The following is a 16,675-nucleotide window of genomic DNA, read 5'->3' on the forward strand; positions in this document are numbered from 1 at the left end:
TTTCTTTTTCATTTTCATAATAATTTGATGGTGTTTGTATCAGGTGTATGTACACGTGCATGTTTAAATGTGTGTGTGAATGTCATGTCCTTACTTCTACATCTGTGTGTGAATGTTTGGATTCATTTTCATTTCTATTTGCCCTGAGGGCTGGATGAAAAAACCCACAGGTATGTTTATTCCACTTCCTTCAATAACAAAAACTTCGTTCGTTCGTTCGTTCTCTCTCTGTGCGCGTCTGTCTGTCTGTTTCTCTGTGTGTGTGTGTGTGTGTGTGTGTGTGTGTGTGTGTGTGTGTGTGCATGCGCGCGCGCGCGCACGCGCGCGCGCGTGTGTGTGTGTGTGTACAAACCTATTGTTGCGGTTATCAGAGAGAGAGAGAGATAAAGATAGATAGATAGAGAGACAGACACACAGAGAGAGAGAGACAGACAGACAGACAGACAGACAGACAGAGAGCAAGAACACAACCTTTTAACGTAAGGTCACCGACCTGTATACAGTCTTGGTGCACGTGTTGCGCACACATCTTAACTGAAATATAGCAGGAAGAACAAGAACTGAGAGGGAGAGAGGGGGGAGGGAGAGGGGGCGAGAGAGAGAGAGATAGAGAGAGAGGGGAAGAGAGAGAAAGAAAGAGGGAGAGAGAGAGAGAGGGAGAGACGGGGAGAGAGAGGGAGAGACGGGGAGAGAGAGGGAGAGAGAGAGAAGTAGAGAGAGGGCAGGAGGGAGAGAGAGGGAAAGATAGAGAAAGGGATAGAGAGAGAGAGATACAGAGAGGGAGAGAAAGAGAGAGGAGGGAGAGAGAGAGAGAGAGAGGAGGGAGAGAAAGAGAGAGGAGGGAGAGAGAGGAGGGGGAGAGAGAGGGAGAGAGAGAGGAGGGAGGGAGAGAGGGAGAGAGAGGGAGAGAGAGGAGGGAGAGAAAGAGAGAGGAGGGAGAGAGAGGAGGGGGAGAGAGAGGGAGAGAGAGGAAGGAGAGAGAGAGGGAGAGAGAGGAACAGCTGGCCAGCAGGCAGGGTGTCTGTGAAGCAGGCTACAGGTGAGAAGAGAATGTCGGGGACTCCCGGCAGGACTACCCCCCACCTCTCCCCGCCTGACCGACCTGCCTGTCAATGGAGGCTTCATCTGCCCGTGTTGACTGTCCGGTAATCACTCAGCCCACAATGGGCGCGGATTGATGGAAGCGTGACGACCAGCACTCAGACACACAGGCAGCAGCCCCGCTGAAGCTCAAAGAGGTCGCTCAGGTCAGTGTCAGTTTCAGTTTCAGTTTCACTGTGAAGGAGGTGTGAAAGCGTGCACACTGATCTGGTACACGTTACACCACATTCGCTTAACAAAAATAAAGATAAAAAAAGAAGAAGAGGAGGAGATGCTTGGCCTTCACACAGACCCGTCACACACTGAGGGGCAGATGCTTGGCCTTCACACAGACCCACCACACACTGAGGGGCAGATGCTTGGCCTTCACACACACTGAGGGACAGATGCTTGGCCTTCACACAGACCCACCACACACTGAGGGGCAGATGCTTGGCCTTCACACAGACCCACCACACACTGAGGGGCAGATGCTTGGCCTTCACACAGACCCGTCACACACTGAGGAGCAGATGCTTGGCCTTCACACAGACTGAGGGGCAGATGCTTGGCCTTCACACAGACCCGTCACACACTGAGGAGCAGATGCTTGGCCTTCACACAGACCCACCACACACTGAGGGGCAGATGCTTGGCCTTCACACAGACCCGTCACACACTGAGGGGCAGATGCTTGGCCTTCACACAGACCCGTCACACACTGAGGGACAGATGCTTGGCCTTCACACAGACCCACCACACACTGAGGGGCAGATGCTTGGCCTTCACACAGACCCACCACACACTGAGGGGCAGATGCACGGCCTTCACACAGACCACACACTGAGGGGCAGATGCTTGGCCTTCACACAGACCACACACTGAGGGGCAGATGCTTGGCCTTCACACAGACCACACACTGAGGGGCAGATGCTTGGCCTTCACACAGACCCGCCACACACTGCCAGCCTTTCCTGTGTTTGTACACAACATTAACACAAAGAGACAGGGAACAATGACAAACAGTATGATGAGCAGAGAGTGCTGTGAGCAGAGAGAGCAGAGAGTGCTGTGAGCAGAGAGTGCTGTGAGCAGAGAGTGCTGTGAGCTGTGAGCAGAGAGTGTTGTGAGCAGAGAGTGCTGAGTGCTGTGAGCAGAGAGAGCAGAGAGTGCTGTGAGCAGAGAGCGCTGTGAGCTGTGAGCAGAGAGTGTTGTGAGCAGAGAGAGTGCTGTGAGCAGAGAGTGCTGTGAGCAGAGAGTGCTGTGAGCAGAGAGTGCTGTGAGCAGAGAGTGCTGTGAGCAGAGAGTGCTGAGTGCTGTGAGCAGAGAGAGTGCTGTGAGCAGAGAGTGTTGTGAGCAGAGAGAGTGCTGTGAGCAGAGAGAGTGCTGTGAGCAGAGAGAGTGCTGTGAGCAGAGAGAGTGCTGTGAGCAGAGAGTGCTGTGAGCAGAGAGTTCTGTGAGCAGGGAGAGTGTTGTGAGCAGAGAGAGTGCTGTGAGCAGAGAGTGCTGTGAGCAGAGAGAGTGCTGTGAGCAGAGAGTGCTGAGTGCTGTGAGCAGAGAGTGCTGAGAGTGCTCTGAGCAGAGAGTGCTGAGAGTGCTGTGAGCAGACAGTGCTGTGAGCAGACAGTGCTCTGAGCAGAGAGTGCTGAGAGTGCTGTGAGCAGACAGTGCTGTGAGCAGACAGTGCTGTGAACAGACAGTGCTGAGAGTGCTGTGAGCAGACAGTGCTGAGAGTGCTGTGAGCAGACAGTGCTGTGAGCAGACAGTGCTGTGAGCAGACAGTGCTGAGAGTGCTGTGAGCAGACAGTGCTGTGAGCAGACAGTGCTGAGAGTGCTGTGAACAGACAGTGCTGTGAGCAGACAGTGCTGAGAGTGCTGTGAGCAGACAGTGCTGTGTGTGTGTGTGTGTGTGGTGTGTGTGTGTGTGTGTGTGTGGGAGAGGGGGTGGAGTGGAGGTAGGGATGGTGTGGGGTGGAGAGGGGGTGGAGTGGAGGTGGGGATGGTGTGGGGTGGAGTGGAGGTAGGGATGGTGTGGGGTGGAGAGGGGGTGGTCAATGGTGAGTGATGACAGTCACGTCACCCCCCATCAGGCAGACACAGGAGGAGGTTCCCTGTGTGAAGGGTCCGTTCACCTTGGGGGGTGGGATGATGGGTGGGGCGGGGATGCATCTAGCCAATCACAGCTGGTGACCTCTCGGCCCCTGACCTTCTCCCACTACCCCCGCCCCCCCCCCCTCTCATACATCCCCTTTCCCATCCCCACACTCCTTTCATTATCAAGGCAAAAACAATAACAACAACAACGACAACAACAACAGAAAACAACATCAACACAACATCAAAAACAACACATCAATAACAACACAACATCAACAACACAACAACAACACACCAATACAACAATTTTCAAACCGATTAACCGCAGCAGCAGTGAAGTTCACCTTTTTTTCATCAAGTCCCTCCACCCCCCCCCCCCCCCCCCCCCCCCCCCCCCCCCCCCCCCCCCGTGATTCTTCAGATTTTTCTTAAACACATTTTTATTTACGATACTTTTCAGAGTGAGTGGGAGATTATTCCATAAATTTCCACCAGAATACAGAAAGCTGGATTTATAAAGGTTGTTTCTTGGTCTGGGTATGCAGAGCATGTGGTTGTGTCTGTGTTCATTAGTTTTAAAAGTGTCTGCAATCTTTTTTGGAGCATTTCCATACATAACATTGTGCATGCAAACAGCTTGTTGAAGTACAGCCTGTTGTGAAAAGTTCATTGGGGTCAGGGAGTTTGGTTTTAACTATACTATTTTCAGTGCTTTTTTTCTTTTTCTTTTTAAAATACATACGGTGTGTGTGTGTATGTGTGTGTGTGTGTGTGTGTGTGTGTGTGTGTGTGTGTGTGTGTGTGTGTGTGCGTGCGTGCGTACGTGTGTGTTTGTGTGTGTTTGTGCATGCATGTATGTGCGTGCATGTGTGTGCGTTCTTTTTTTTTCTGAGTATATGTGTGTGTGTGCGTGTGTGTGGATGGGGTGCGGCAATAGGCAAGAAGCGGATGGAGGGTTGCGCGAAGGGGCGTGGCGTGGCGGGAGGGGGGGGAGAGTGGTGGTGGGGGGGGGGGGGTATTTGACAATGGTGAGGACGACAACGACGGAGGTGAAAGAGCCATCATCAGTCTCGTGACCGTGCGTGCCAGACGACGCTTGTCTTGGGCGGGGCCAGCCAGCAAGCCAGCAAGCCAGCAAGCGAGAGGCCGACAGGACCGCGGGGCCCGTGTGGCAGAGAAAGACAGAACGCTGCGGCAGCTGGGTGTTTGTCTGCCCCTGTTTGCTGTTCTGCTGTGCTGAGTCGGCAGCTGGGTGTTTGTCTGCCCCTGTTTGCTGTTCTGCTGTGCTCAGTTCGTTAGTTGGCATTGTCACGGTCGTCATCGTCATCGTCGTTGTTTTTCTCTCTCTCCCTGTGTCTGTGTCTCGGTCCTCCAAGCTGTCGCCTCGCCTCGCTCTTCACTTCAAAGAGGCGTTAAGTGTCCGGTGAGTGGCCAATACAAGTCAGTAGCTCGTGTGTGTGTGTGTGTGTGTGTGTGTGTGTGTGTGTGGCTGAATATGGGATCCCTGTTCGTTGGTGTTGCTGGTTTTTTTGTTGTTGTTTGTTTGTTGCCGGTACAAGAAAGCATGGGTAGATATGTACACTTTTTTCATTTTCAAATCTGGCTTTTGTATTTGTATTGGTTTGGTTATTCATTTATTATTTTTATTTTCTATTTCTTTCTTTCTTTTTTTCTTTCTTTCCTTGTTTGCTTGTTTGTTTATTTATTCATTTGTTTATTTAGTTAATCAATTAATTTTCTATACTTTTTCCAATTTCTTTGTTTTATAAATTTTTCAAGATTATTCATCTTAAAAGAATTGTTTTCTGCCTTGTTTTATTTAAGTTAAAAACCCTTGTGAGCTTATCTATCTGTTTATTATCCATCTATTTATTTACCTGTCTGTCTGTCTATCTATCTATCTATCTATCTATTTATCTTATTCTATCTTAAACCCTTTTCAGGTCGTTGATCCATCCGCTAATTTCTGGTTGATTTTTCTAACAGTGCGGGTGGGTACAGGGCACATTCTGGATAATCAAACCAACAAGTGCATTATTGCGATATGAATGAGCTTGATGGCAAATCCTAACAAAATCAGACAAACAGATACAAACAGTTTAAAAATCACGGGGAATGTCTCAGGATCATCACTGATTATATATCCAGCCCAGAAGAAAAAAGAAAGAAAACCAAAAAACAACAACTTGTTTAACGGTCACATGTTGACAAAATGTTTGAAATGCAAGTTTGACATTTCATTTCATTGCCATTTTACCAGCATGAGGTTTACAATGTCATTATAATCTTACATATCTATCAGTTTACAATGTCATTATAATCTTACATATCTATCAGTTTACAATGGCATTATAATCTTACATATGTATCAGTTTACAATGTCATTATAATCTTACATATCTATCAGTATCCACAAATCAAAACCACAATAGGCATAAAGTTTAACGTCGTTGAAAGCATCAGTTCAATAATCGCCATTGATCATTCGAAATCTTTTATTGGTGCCATGAAATGTATATCGAGACAGATGGGGTTCTTGGAACAGTCTGCAAGGAGGAGTTTCAGTTTCAGTTTCAGTAGCTCAAGGAGGCGTCACTGCGTTCGGACAAATCCATATGCGCTACACCACATCTGCCAAGCAGATGCCTGACCAGCAGCGTAACCCAACGCGCTTAGTCAGGCCTTGAGAAAAAAAGAAAAAAAGAAAAAAAAAGGTGAATAAATAATAGATACGCTTACATAAATAAATAAATAATAATTATGATATAAAAAAAGGTAGTAGTGATGGTAATAATAAAAAAAAAAAAATAAAAAAATAAATAAATAAATAAGACAACAATGGTGATAAATAAGCAAATAAATGTAAAACATGAAGACACACATTCACACATACACCCACACATGCATAACAGATATGCACCAAACATGCAATTTCACAGTTATGAAAGCACAGTCAAATACATATAAACGTACATGAGCTCCAACACACACACACACACACACACACACACACACACATTACCCTGCACCTCCTCTACCCCCCTCCTCCACACACTCATTTCTGGTCTATGTATCGCAGCTTCCACGGCACACACACACACACACAAACACACACGCACACACACACACAACACGCACACACACACACACACACACACACACACACACACACACACACAAACGCTTACTTGTACAAGCACACACACACACGCCCATATCTCCCACCCCCAACCCCACACACATATATACAAAGATATATATATATAATATATACGTTCCAATATCCTGTTGCTCTGCAAGGAGGAACTTTCTATTAATGTTTTAGAAATTTCATTCACGGATCTGCATACGTTGGCATTGAAACAGGAAGTGTAATTCATTTTCAATTCTGGATATACAAATGGGGCAATATGTTTTCTGGTCCGCATTGCTGTAATTGTGGACATTATCATTGAAAAGGAATACATCTAGTCGGATCTGAATAAGAGCAACTCTCAAGCAGTTGATACCAGTATTCAAAGACAACTTTGAACTGACCGATAATGTCGATGTGTATCTTTGTCTCGAATAGCCCCAGCCATTCCTGAACAAGCATGTCGACCAGACGTTGTTTGAAAATATTCAGGAACAGCATCACACCCCAGCCCTTGTTGCAGCCACGCAACACAGAACCCTTGTTGCAGCCACACAACACAGAACCCTTGTTGCAGCCACACAACACAGAGCCCTTGTTGCAGCCACACAACACAGACCCTTGTTTGCTGCCACAACACACAGAACCCTTGTTGCAGCCACGCAACACAGAACCCTTGTTGCAGCCACACAACACAGAACCCTTGTTGCAGCCACACAACACAGAGCCCTTGTTGCAGCCACACACCCCAGCCCTTGTTGCAGCCACACAACACAGAACCCTTGTTGCAGCCACACAACACAGAACCCTTGTTGCAGCCACACAACACAGAACCCTTGTTGCAGCCACACAACACAGAGCCCTTGTTGCAGCCACACAACACAGAACCCTTGTTGCAGCCACACAACACAGAACCCTTGTTGCAGCCACACAACACAGACCCTTGTTGCAGCCACACAACACAGAACCCTTGTTTGCAGCCACACAACACAGAACCCTTGTTGCAGCCACACAACACAGAGACCCTGTTGCAGCCACACAACACAGAACCCTTGTTGCAGCCACACAACACAGAACGCTGGCCGCCATGTTATCAGATGTGCGAACAGGAACTTGCCATAGACCTTTTACATGCATCACGCGGACCTGTTCGATGCCATCCAGTCCTTGCATTCCAGTATCAGTATCAGTATCAGTAGCTCAAGGAGGCGTCACTGCGTTCGGACAAATCCATATACGCTACACCACATCTAACAAGCAGATGCCTGACCAGCAGCATAACCCAACGCGCTTAGTCAGGCCTCGAGAAAAAAAAATTGTTGTTGCATTCCAGTATCAGAAGAATAAAGAATAAAGAAACACTGGTTTTATTTCTGTTTGTATTCTTAACGTATTGGGCGACATCCCTTTGTGTTTTCGGGAAGCTTTCTTGCCTTTCCTTACCGATTGATGAGTGCCCTGTTTCAGACTGATTTTGGAGGTGAAATCAAAACCAAGATGACAATGTTCGTTTATAACTTCTGGTGCTACGTATTCATAAAATCATTTATCTCTTTTACCCAGGAAACCATCTTTCGCGAAAAAACGTAATTTTTGTTTTTGTCCTTATTTACACCAAATTCCACACTTTCGTGACACTCTACAAACAGAAAGTGTTGTTTTTTTCCCCCTGAATCTCGAATATCATGGATACTATTCTGTGCTGTTTGTCACTTTGAGCCAGTGTACCTGATAATGTGTGAGTACAAACACAAAAATACAAAAACATTGATTCAGTTTTTACAGGCCATCACACCCATATAAACAAAAGGGTAGATAATAGCAACCATGTGTCAGTCAAGGTGATTTGATATCAGCAACCATGTGTCAGTCAAGGTGATTTGATATCAGCAACCATGTGTCAGTCAAGGTGATTTGATATCAGCAACCATGTGCCAGTCAAGGTGATTTGATATCAGCAACCATGTGTCAGTCAAGGTGATTTGATATCAGCAACCATGTGTCAGTCAAGGTGATTTGATATCAGCAACCATGTGTCAGTCAAGGTGATTTGATATTAGCAACCATGTGCCAGTCAAGGTGATTTGATATCAGCAACCATGTGCCAGTCAAGGTGATTTGATATTAGTAACATGTTCCAATCAAGGTGATTTGATATCAGCAACATGTTCCAATCAAGGTGATTTGATATTAGTAACATGTTCCAATCAAGGTGATTTGATATTAGTAACGTGTCAATCAAGGTGATTTGATATTAGTAACATGTTCCAATCAAGGTGATTTGATATTAGTAACATGTTCCAATCAAGGTGATTTGATATTAGTAACATGTTCCAATCAAGGTGATTTGATATTAGCAACATGTTCCAATCAAGGTGATTTGATATTAGCAACATGTGCCAATCAAGGTGATTTGATATTAGTAACATGTTCCAATCAAGGTGATTTGATATTAGCAACATGTGCCAATCAAGGTGATTTGATATTCAAACACGCACAATATAAATAAATTAATAATAAATACACACACACACACACACACACACACACACACACACACACACACACACACACACACCAGGGGAGGAGAGGTTGGGTGGAGCTTGTTCAATGTTTCAGAGTGCTAATGTGCGTGCCAAGGTTTCAGCAAATGAACCAGCTGCCGTGGCCAAGTGGTTAACGTCGTGGCGAAGAGGTTAACGCTGTGGCGAAGAGGTTAACGCCGTGGCGAAGTGCTTAACGCCGTGGTGAAGTGGTTAACGCCGTGGTGAAGTGGTTAACGCCGTGGCGAAGTGGTTAACGTCGTGGCCAAGTGGTTAACGTCGCGGACTGACGGTTAGGAGGATGTGGGTTCGATTCCCAGAGGAGGTAGTGCTTTTCGGTCCGAGGTCGGCTCCTACCCACTATTGAGTGTGCTGTGGACTTAAATGGGGAGACTGGGACCACACAGCCGAGTATCACCCACTTCAAGGATACATCTTTGTGTGTACTGCCCTCATTTTCCGACCAACACTGCAAGTGTCTGTATCTCTCGGGCCTGGTTGACGCCGGGGTATCATTACGACATGAAGCGTAGAGTACAGCCTATCTCGGGGGAGACGTTCACTCAGCCTGTCTTCGCCATTAATTGTTGTCAGTAGGGCGCTTAATAGGTGGTGTCCTGAGTACCTTAAATCAGAACATGCACTACCGAACACTACCGAAGTGACTCAGCAGCAGTGCAGGGTCTCCTCTGGTGTGTGGCCTCCTGGCGACCTAACATCGATGATTTCCCTGTGGACTGCGGGTGCTGGCACTGCGGCAGACGAACCTGGGTGTGGGTGTGGGTGTGGGTGTGGGTGTGTATGAGGGACTGGCAACGAGCAGTGTGGGAGCAATGCCACTGAAACGGTGCAGATGATGCAGCAAACAAAACCAAAAACCAGAAAAAAAAAGTAAAAAGAAAAAAAGTTTAACTCACTCAGTACGGCCAGTCCTCTCTTCTCCTCTACACAGACCCCTCGGATGTCCAGTGGGTGTCTGAATGACCCAACCTTTAGCTTCCGTCGTCAGAATTGTGGTATTCTTTGTCAACATTCACATCTTCAGTATAAGAGCCTTCCGCTTGCAATATTTTGATGATGGTAATTGGGGTGAAACGCTGTTAACGTCGTCTCTTTCGCCGTTCGTATGGAAAGAGTTAAGCAATTAAGGCATGGGACCATTATGGAAGTGTGGATGGAGGGACGGGGGTGGGGGTCAGTTCTGATGAACGGAATTGTGTCCCCTGAGGGGCGCTCCAGGCTGGTCCACACATCCCGGGTTCAACCTGGACTGGCCAGATCTTATCCCGGGCTGAAAACTTAGGGGGTTGAGATAGGCTGCTGGCCAGATCTTATCCCGGGCTGAAAACTTAGGGGGTTGAGATAGGCTGCTGGCCAGATCTTATCCCGGGGTGAAAACTTAGGGGGTTGAGATAGGCTGCTGGCCAGATCTTATCCCGGGGTGAAAACTTAGGGGTTGAGATAGGCTGCTGGCCAGATCTTATCCCGGGTTGAAAACTTAGGGGGTTGAGATAGGCTGCTGGCCAGATCTTATCCCGGGCTGAAAACTTAGGGGTTGAGATAGGCTGCTGGCCAGATCTTATCCCGGGCTGAAAACTTAGGGGGTTGAGATAGGCTGCTGGCCAGATCTTATCCCGGGCTGAAAACTTAGGGGTTGAGATAGGCTGCTGGCCAGATCTTATCCCGGGCTGAAAACTTAGGGGTTGAGATAGGCTGCTGGCCAGATCTTATCCCGGGGTGAAAACTTAGGGGGTTGAGATAGGCTGCTGGCCAGATCTTATCCCGGGGTGAAAACTTAGGGGGTTGAGATAGGCTGCTGGCCAGATCTTATCCCGGGGTGAAAACTTAGGGGGTTGAGATAGGCTGCTACACCGGTAAGGTTACGTTCAGGAGGCAATGATGGAAGCCGCTTATATTTGTTATTACGTCCGATGATAAAAATTCACGCGATCTAAATATCTTTTTCGTTTGTTTGTTTGTTTGTTGTTGCAACAGCCCATTGCGGTATCTGTGTCCTGTGGTACAGTGCCTTCCTTTTTCAAACTGAAGTCACGCTATACCACCCGCAGTGCCTTCATGTCCGTTGAGAATGGTGACACGTTGCTTGGAATATGCTTCATCAACATGAAAAAGGGACATTAAACAAGTTGATGGGGAGGGGAAAAAAAGGGTGGTAGAGGTGTTGGTGTTGGGGGGGGGGTGGGGGGGGGGCGGGGGGGGGGGGGGGGGGGGGGGGGGGGGGGGGGGGGGGGGGCGGGAGGGGGTGACATTACATGTGTTTGTTTGTTTTTCATTGACACGCCTCCCCCTCCCTCCTCCCCCTGCACCCCCCCGCCACCCGGCCCGTTCCTTCCCTCCCTCCCCAGCAGTGCATGCACGTCATACCCCAGTGACACTGCATCACGTCATACCCCAGTGATACTGCATCACGTCATACCCCAGTGACACTGTATCACGTCATACCCCAGTGACACTGCATCACGTCATACCCCAGTGACACTGCATCACGTCATAGCCCAGTGACACTGCATCACGTCATAGCCCAGTGACACTGCATCACGTCATACCCCAGTGACGTCATACCCCAGTGACACTGCATCACGTCATACCCCAGTGACACTGTATCACGTCATACCCCAGTGACGTCATACCCCAGTGACACTGCATCACGTCATACCCCAGTGACGTCATACCCCAGTGACACTGCATCACGTCATACCCCAGTGACACTGCATCACGTCATACCCCAGTGACACTGCATCACGTCATACCCCAGTGACACTGTATCACGTCATACCCCAGTGACACTGCATCACGTCATACCCCAGTGACACTGCATCACGTCATACCCCAGTGACGTCATACCCCAGTGACACTGCATCACGTCATACCCCAGTGACACTGCATCACGTCATACCCCAGTGACGTCATACCCCAGTGACACTGCATCACGTCATACCCCAGTGACGTCATACCCCAGTGACACTGCATCACGTCATAGCCCAGTGACACTGCATCACGTCATAGCCCAGTGACACTGCATCACGTCATAGCCCAGTGACACTGCATCACGTCATACCCCAGTGACACTGTATCCACCACCCTCAGCATCCCCTTCCCCCACCATTCCTCTCCTGTGCACCAAACCATTTTACCCCCCCCCCCCCCCCCCCCCCCCACACACACACACACACCCACCACCACCGCGCCATGCCTCTTCCATCCACCCAACCACTTTAAATACCCCACCCACCCACCCTTCATCTACCGTCTACTTTAACCCCCCCCCTCCCCCACACTCTTCATCTCCCGTCTACTTTAACCCCCTTCTCCCGCCCACACCCTTCATCTCCCGTCTACTTTAACCCCCTTCTCCCCCTCACACCCTTCATCTCCCGTCTACTTTAACCCCCTCCTCCCCCCCTTCATCTCCCGTCTACTTTAACCCCCTTGTCCCCCCCACACCCTTCATCTCCCGTCTACTTTAACCCCCTTGTCCCCCCCACACCCTTCATCTCCCGTCTACTTTAACCCCCTCCTCCCCCCCTTCATCTCCCGTCTACTTTAACCCCCTTGTCCCCCCCACACCCTTCATCTCCCGTCTACTTTAACCCCCTTGTCCCCCCCACACCCTTCATCTACCGTCTACTTTAACCCCCTCCTCCCACCCCCCACACCCTTCATCAACCGTCTACTTTAACCCCTCTCCCCCCCACACCCTTCATCTACCGTCTACTTTAAGCCCCTCCTCCCCCCCCCCTTCATCTCCCGTCTACTTTAACCCCCTTCTGCCCCCACACCCTTCATCTCCCGTCTACTTTAACCCCCTTCTCCCCTCACACCCTTCATCTCCCGTCTACTTTAACCCCCTTCTCCCCCCACCCCCTTCATCTCCCGTCTACTTTAACCCCCCTCCTCCCCCCCACACCCTTCATCTCCCGTCTACTTTAACCCCCTTCTCCCCCCACCCCCTTCATCTCCCGTCTACTTTAACCCCCCTCCTCCCCCCCACCCCCTTCATCTCCCGTCTACTTTAACCCCCCTCTCACCCCCACACCCTTCATCTCCGGTCTACTTTAACCCCCCCCCCGCCCCCCACATGTGACCCACAACATGGGCTGAGTCACACACTGCCTTGCACGCCAGAATGCCACTGCCTGCCCCCTACCCCATCCCCACCCTTCAAATGAAATGCAAACCCAACACAGTCGCCATTATCATAACCTTTAAAACGCCACTCACACACACACACACACACACACACACACACACACACACACACACACACACACACACACACACACACACACACACACACACACACACACACACAAATGGTTGTCGAAATCGGAGCTACTACATAAATCACTTTAAGAAAAAAAATCTCAAAAAAAATTTTTAGTTGATAATCTTCATTGGCTAGAAATAAAAATACAACAACACAAAAAAAGTGAACGACGACATTTTAAGTGGACAATCGCCCCTAAAAACAAACAAACAAATAAATAAAGAAACCAACAAAATATCACGTCCCTGTTGTTCTAAGTTGAGGGGAATGGCCATGCAGCATGTTGTCCCGTTAAAGCCATGTGAGACCGTCCGTTAAAGCCATGTGAGACACTGTCCGTTAAAGCCATGTGAGACCCTGTCCGTTAAAGCCATGTGAGACCCTGTCCGTTAAAGTCATGTGAGACCCTGTGAGACCCTGTCCGTTAAAGCCATGTGAGACCCTGTCCGTTAAAGCCATGTCCGTTAAAGCCATGTCCGTTAAAGCCATGTGAGACCCTGTCCGTTAAAGCCATGTGAGACCCTGTCCGTTAAAGCCATGTCCGTTAAAGCCATGTGAGACACTGTCCGTTAAAGCCATGTGAGACCCTGTCCGTTAAAGCCATGTCCGTTAAAGCCATGTGAGACCCTGTCCGTTAAAGCCATGTCCGTTAAAGCCATGTGAGACCCTGTCCGTTAAAGCCATGTGAGACCCTGTCCGTTAAAGCCATGTGAGACACTGTCCGTTAAAGCCATGTGAGACCCTGTCCGTTAAAGCCATGTCCGTTAAAGCCATGTGAGACCCTGTCCGTTAAAGCCATGTGAGACCCTGTCCGTTAAAGCCATGTGAGACACTGTCCGTTATTCGGGTTCAGAGGTCTGCAAGCTTTGTCGTTACTGATCGGGGTGTTTTTAGTTTCAATTTTCTGTTTTTATTCTATTTCATTTTATCTTTTGTGGATACTTACATATAGCGCCTGTCCTCGGTCGGAGACCCAGCTGTAAGCGCTTTACAAACACGGGGTCATTTACACAGCAGGTTGCCTACCTGGGTAGAGCCAACTGACGGCTGCCATTTAGTTGGGCGTTCATCATTCGTTTCCTGTGTCATTCAATCAGATTTCAGGCAGGCACATCATATACACTCAGACAGACATGCAATATTTTACGTGTATGACCGTTATCTTATTTACCCCACCACGTATGCATCCATACTCCGTTTTCGGGGGTGAGCATGCTGGGTATGTTCTTGTTTTCATAACCCACCGAACACTGACATGGATTACAGGATCCTTGACGTGCGCATTTGATATTCTGCGTGCGAATAAACACGAAGGGGGTTCAGGCACTAGTGGGTCTGCACATTTGTTGACCTGGGAGATCGGAAAAAATCTCCCCTTTACCCACCAGGCGCCGTTACCAAGATTCGAACCTGGGACCCTCAGATTGAATGTCCAACGCTTTAACCACACTATTGCGCCCGTCGCCTGTATGTTTAACGTGTACGCCCTGGTGAAGGATGCTTCACGCTGTCCCTGTAGTGGAGATAATTATGGGCGTATGTGCTTGTACAAGTCAAGTGTTCATCTGTGTGTGTGTGTGTGTGTGTGTGCGTGTGTGTGTGTGTGTGTGTGTGCCGTGGAAGCTGCGATACGTAGACTAGAAATGAGTGTGTGGAGGAGGGGGGTAGAGGAGGTGCAGGGTAATGTGGTGTGTGTGTGTGTGTGTGTGTGTGTTGGAGCTCATGTACGTTTATATGTATTTGACTGTGCTTTCATATCTGTGAAACTGCATGTTTGGTGCATATCTGTTATGCATGTGTGGGTGTATGTGTGAATGTGTGTCTTCATGTTTTTCATTTATTTGCTTATTTATCATCATTGTTGTCTTATTTATTTATTTATCATTATTATTATTTTATTGTTGTTATTATTACTACTACCTTTTTATATTATAATTATTATTTATATATTTATTTATTTATGTAAGCTTATCTGTTATTTATTCACCCTTTTTTTTTCTCAAGGCCTGACTAAGCTTGTTGGGTTACGCTGCTGGTCAGGCATCTGCTTGGCAGATGTGGTGTAGCGTATATGGATTTGTCCGAACGCAGTGACACCTCTTTGAGGTACTGAAACTGAAACTGAAACAGTGGAGTTAGTCTTTGACCAAGCGGCATCAGACCCAACAGATCACTTCTTTCAATGAACTGCTTCGACTGACAGAGAAAATGGCAGGGGGCTGAGGAGACAGCCTTGTTTCACACTTACTGGACAACTGAAATAAGCAGAATAACGGCCTTTATCACGAACCACACACACACACACACACACACACACACACACACACACACACACACACACACACACACACAGAAAGAGAGAGATGGTTTTAATTGATTGATTGATATGGATATTTTTTTTTATAACAATTTCATATTTGGGTTACAATTTTTGTCATAGTTTTACAAGCCATTCCGTCTGTGATTCTCTTCCAAATTATTACATATATTCGTATTGAAATAATACACAAAACGGGATATTCTTCCATAACCATTATGTATGCTCGTACTGATATAGTGCACAAAGATAGGTCCTCCATATAATTACATATGTTCGTACTGATATAGTGCACAAAGATCGGTCCTCCATATAATTACATATGTTCGTACTGATATACTGCACAAAGATCGGTCCTCCATATAATTACATATGTTCGTACTGATATACTGCACAAAGAGAGGTTTTTCATATCACACGTGTTCGTACCGAAATCGTGCACAAAGATAGGTCCTCCATATTATTACATATGTTCGTACTGATATACTGCACAAAGATCGGTTCTCCATATAATTACATATGTTCGTACTGATATAGTGCACAAAGATCGGTCCTCCATATAATTACATATGTTCGTACTGATATACTGCACAAAGATCGGTCCTCCATATAATTACATATGTTCGTACTGATATACTGCACAAAGATCGGTCCTCCATATAATTACATATGTTCGTACTGATATAGTGCACAAAGAGAGGTCTTCCATATAATTACATATGTTCGTACTGATATAGTGCACAAAGAGAGGTCCTCCATATAATTACATATATTCGTACTGATACTGTACACAAAGAGAGGTCTTCCATATCACACGTGTTCATACTGATATAGTGCACAAAGATCGGTCCTCCATATAATTACATATGTTCGTACTGATATTGTACATAAAGAGAGGTCTTCCATATCACACGTGTTCGTACTGATATACTGCACAAAGATCGGTCCTCCATATAATTACATATGTTCGTACTGATATACTGCACAAAGAGAGGTCTTCCATATCACACGTGTTCATACTGAAACAGAGCACAAACACGGTATTTTCTTGTAATATCGAACGTGTACGTAAATACACAAAACCAATACACACGTAAATAAAACAAGTGTGTATTGGGAGTGATTGCACATTGGCGATCTGAGCGGCAGTGAGTTTGCTCAGCCTTCATCAGGAAGGTTTGTAGTACGGGGGGTAATACTGAGGAACGAACTCTGAC

The 16,675-nt window shown here is 47.4% G+C and overlaps 1 protein-coding gene across 2 annotated transcripts in view; it reads left to right on the forward strand.

The window, feature by feature from the left end:
- Nucleotides 1-16,675, forward strand: part of LOC143277887 (NADPH oxidase 5-like) — an 81,329-nt gene that overhangs the window by 2,617 nt on the left and 62,037 nt on the right. The window contains exon 1 of one of the 2 annotated variants that reach the window (XM_076582840.1): nt 4,225-4,600. The exons of the other annotated variant lie outside the window; for it this stretch is intronic. The gene's annotated coding sequence lies outside the window, so the exon portion shown is untranslated. Of the gene's footprint in view, nt 1-4,224; nt 4,601-16,675 lie in introns of those variants that run through there. 2 annotated transcript variants of the gene reach the window in all.

This window comes from Babylonia areolata, chromosome 35 (genome assembly GCF_041734735.1).
Source record: "Babylonia areolata isolate BAREFJ2019XMU chromosome 35, ASM4173473v1, whole genome shotgun sequence".
NCBI lineage: Eukaryota > Metazoa > Mollusca > Gastropoda > Neogastropoda > Buccinidae > Babylonia > Babylonia areolata.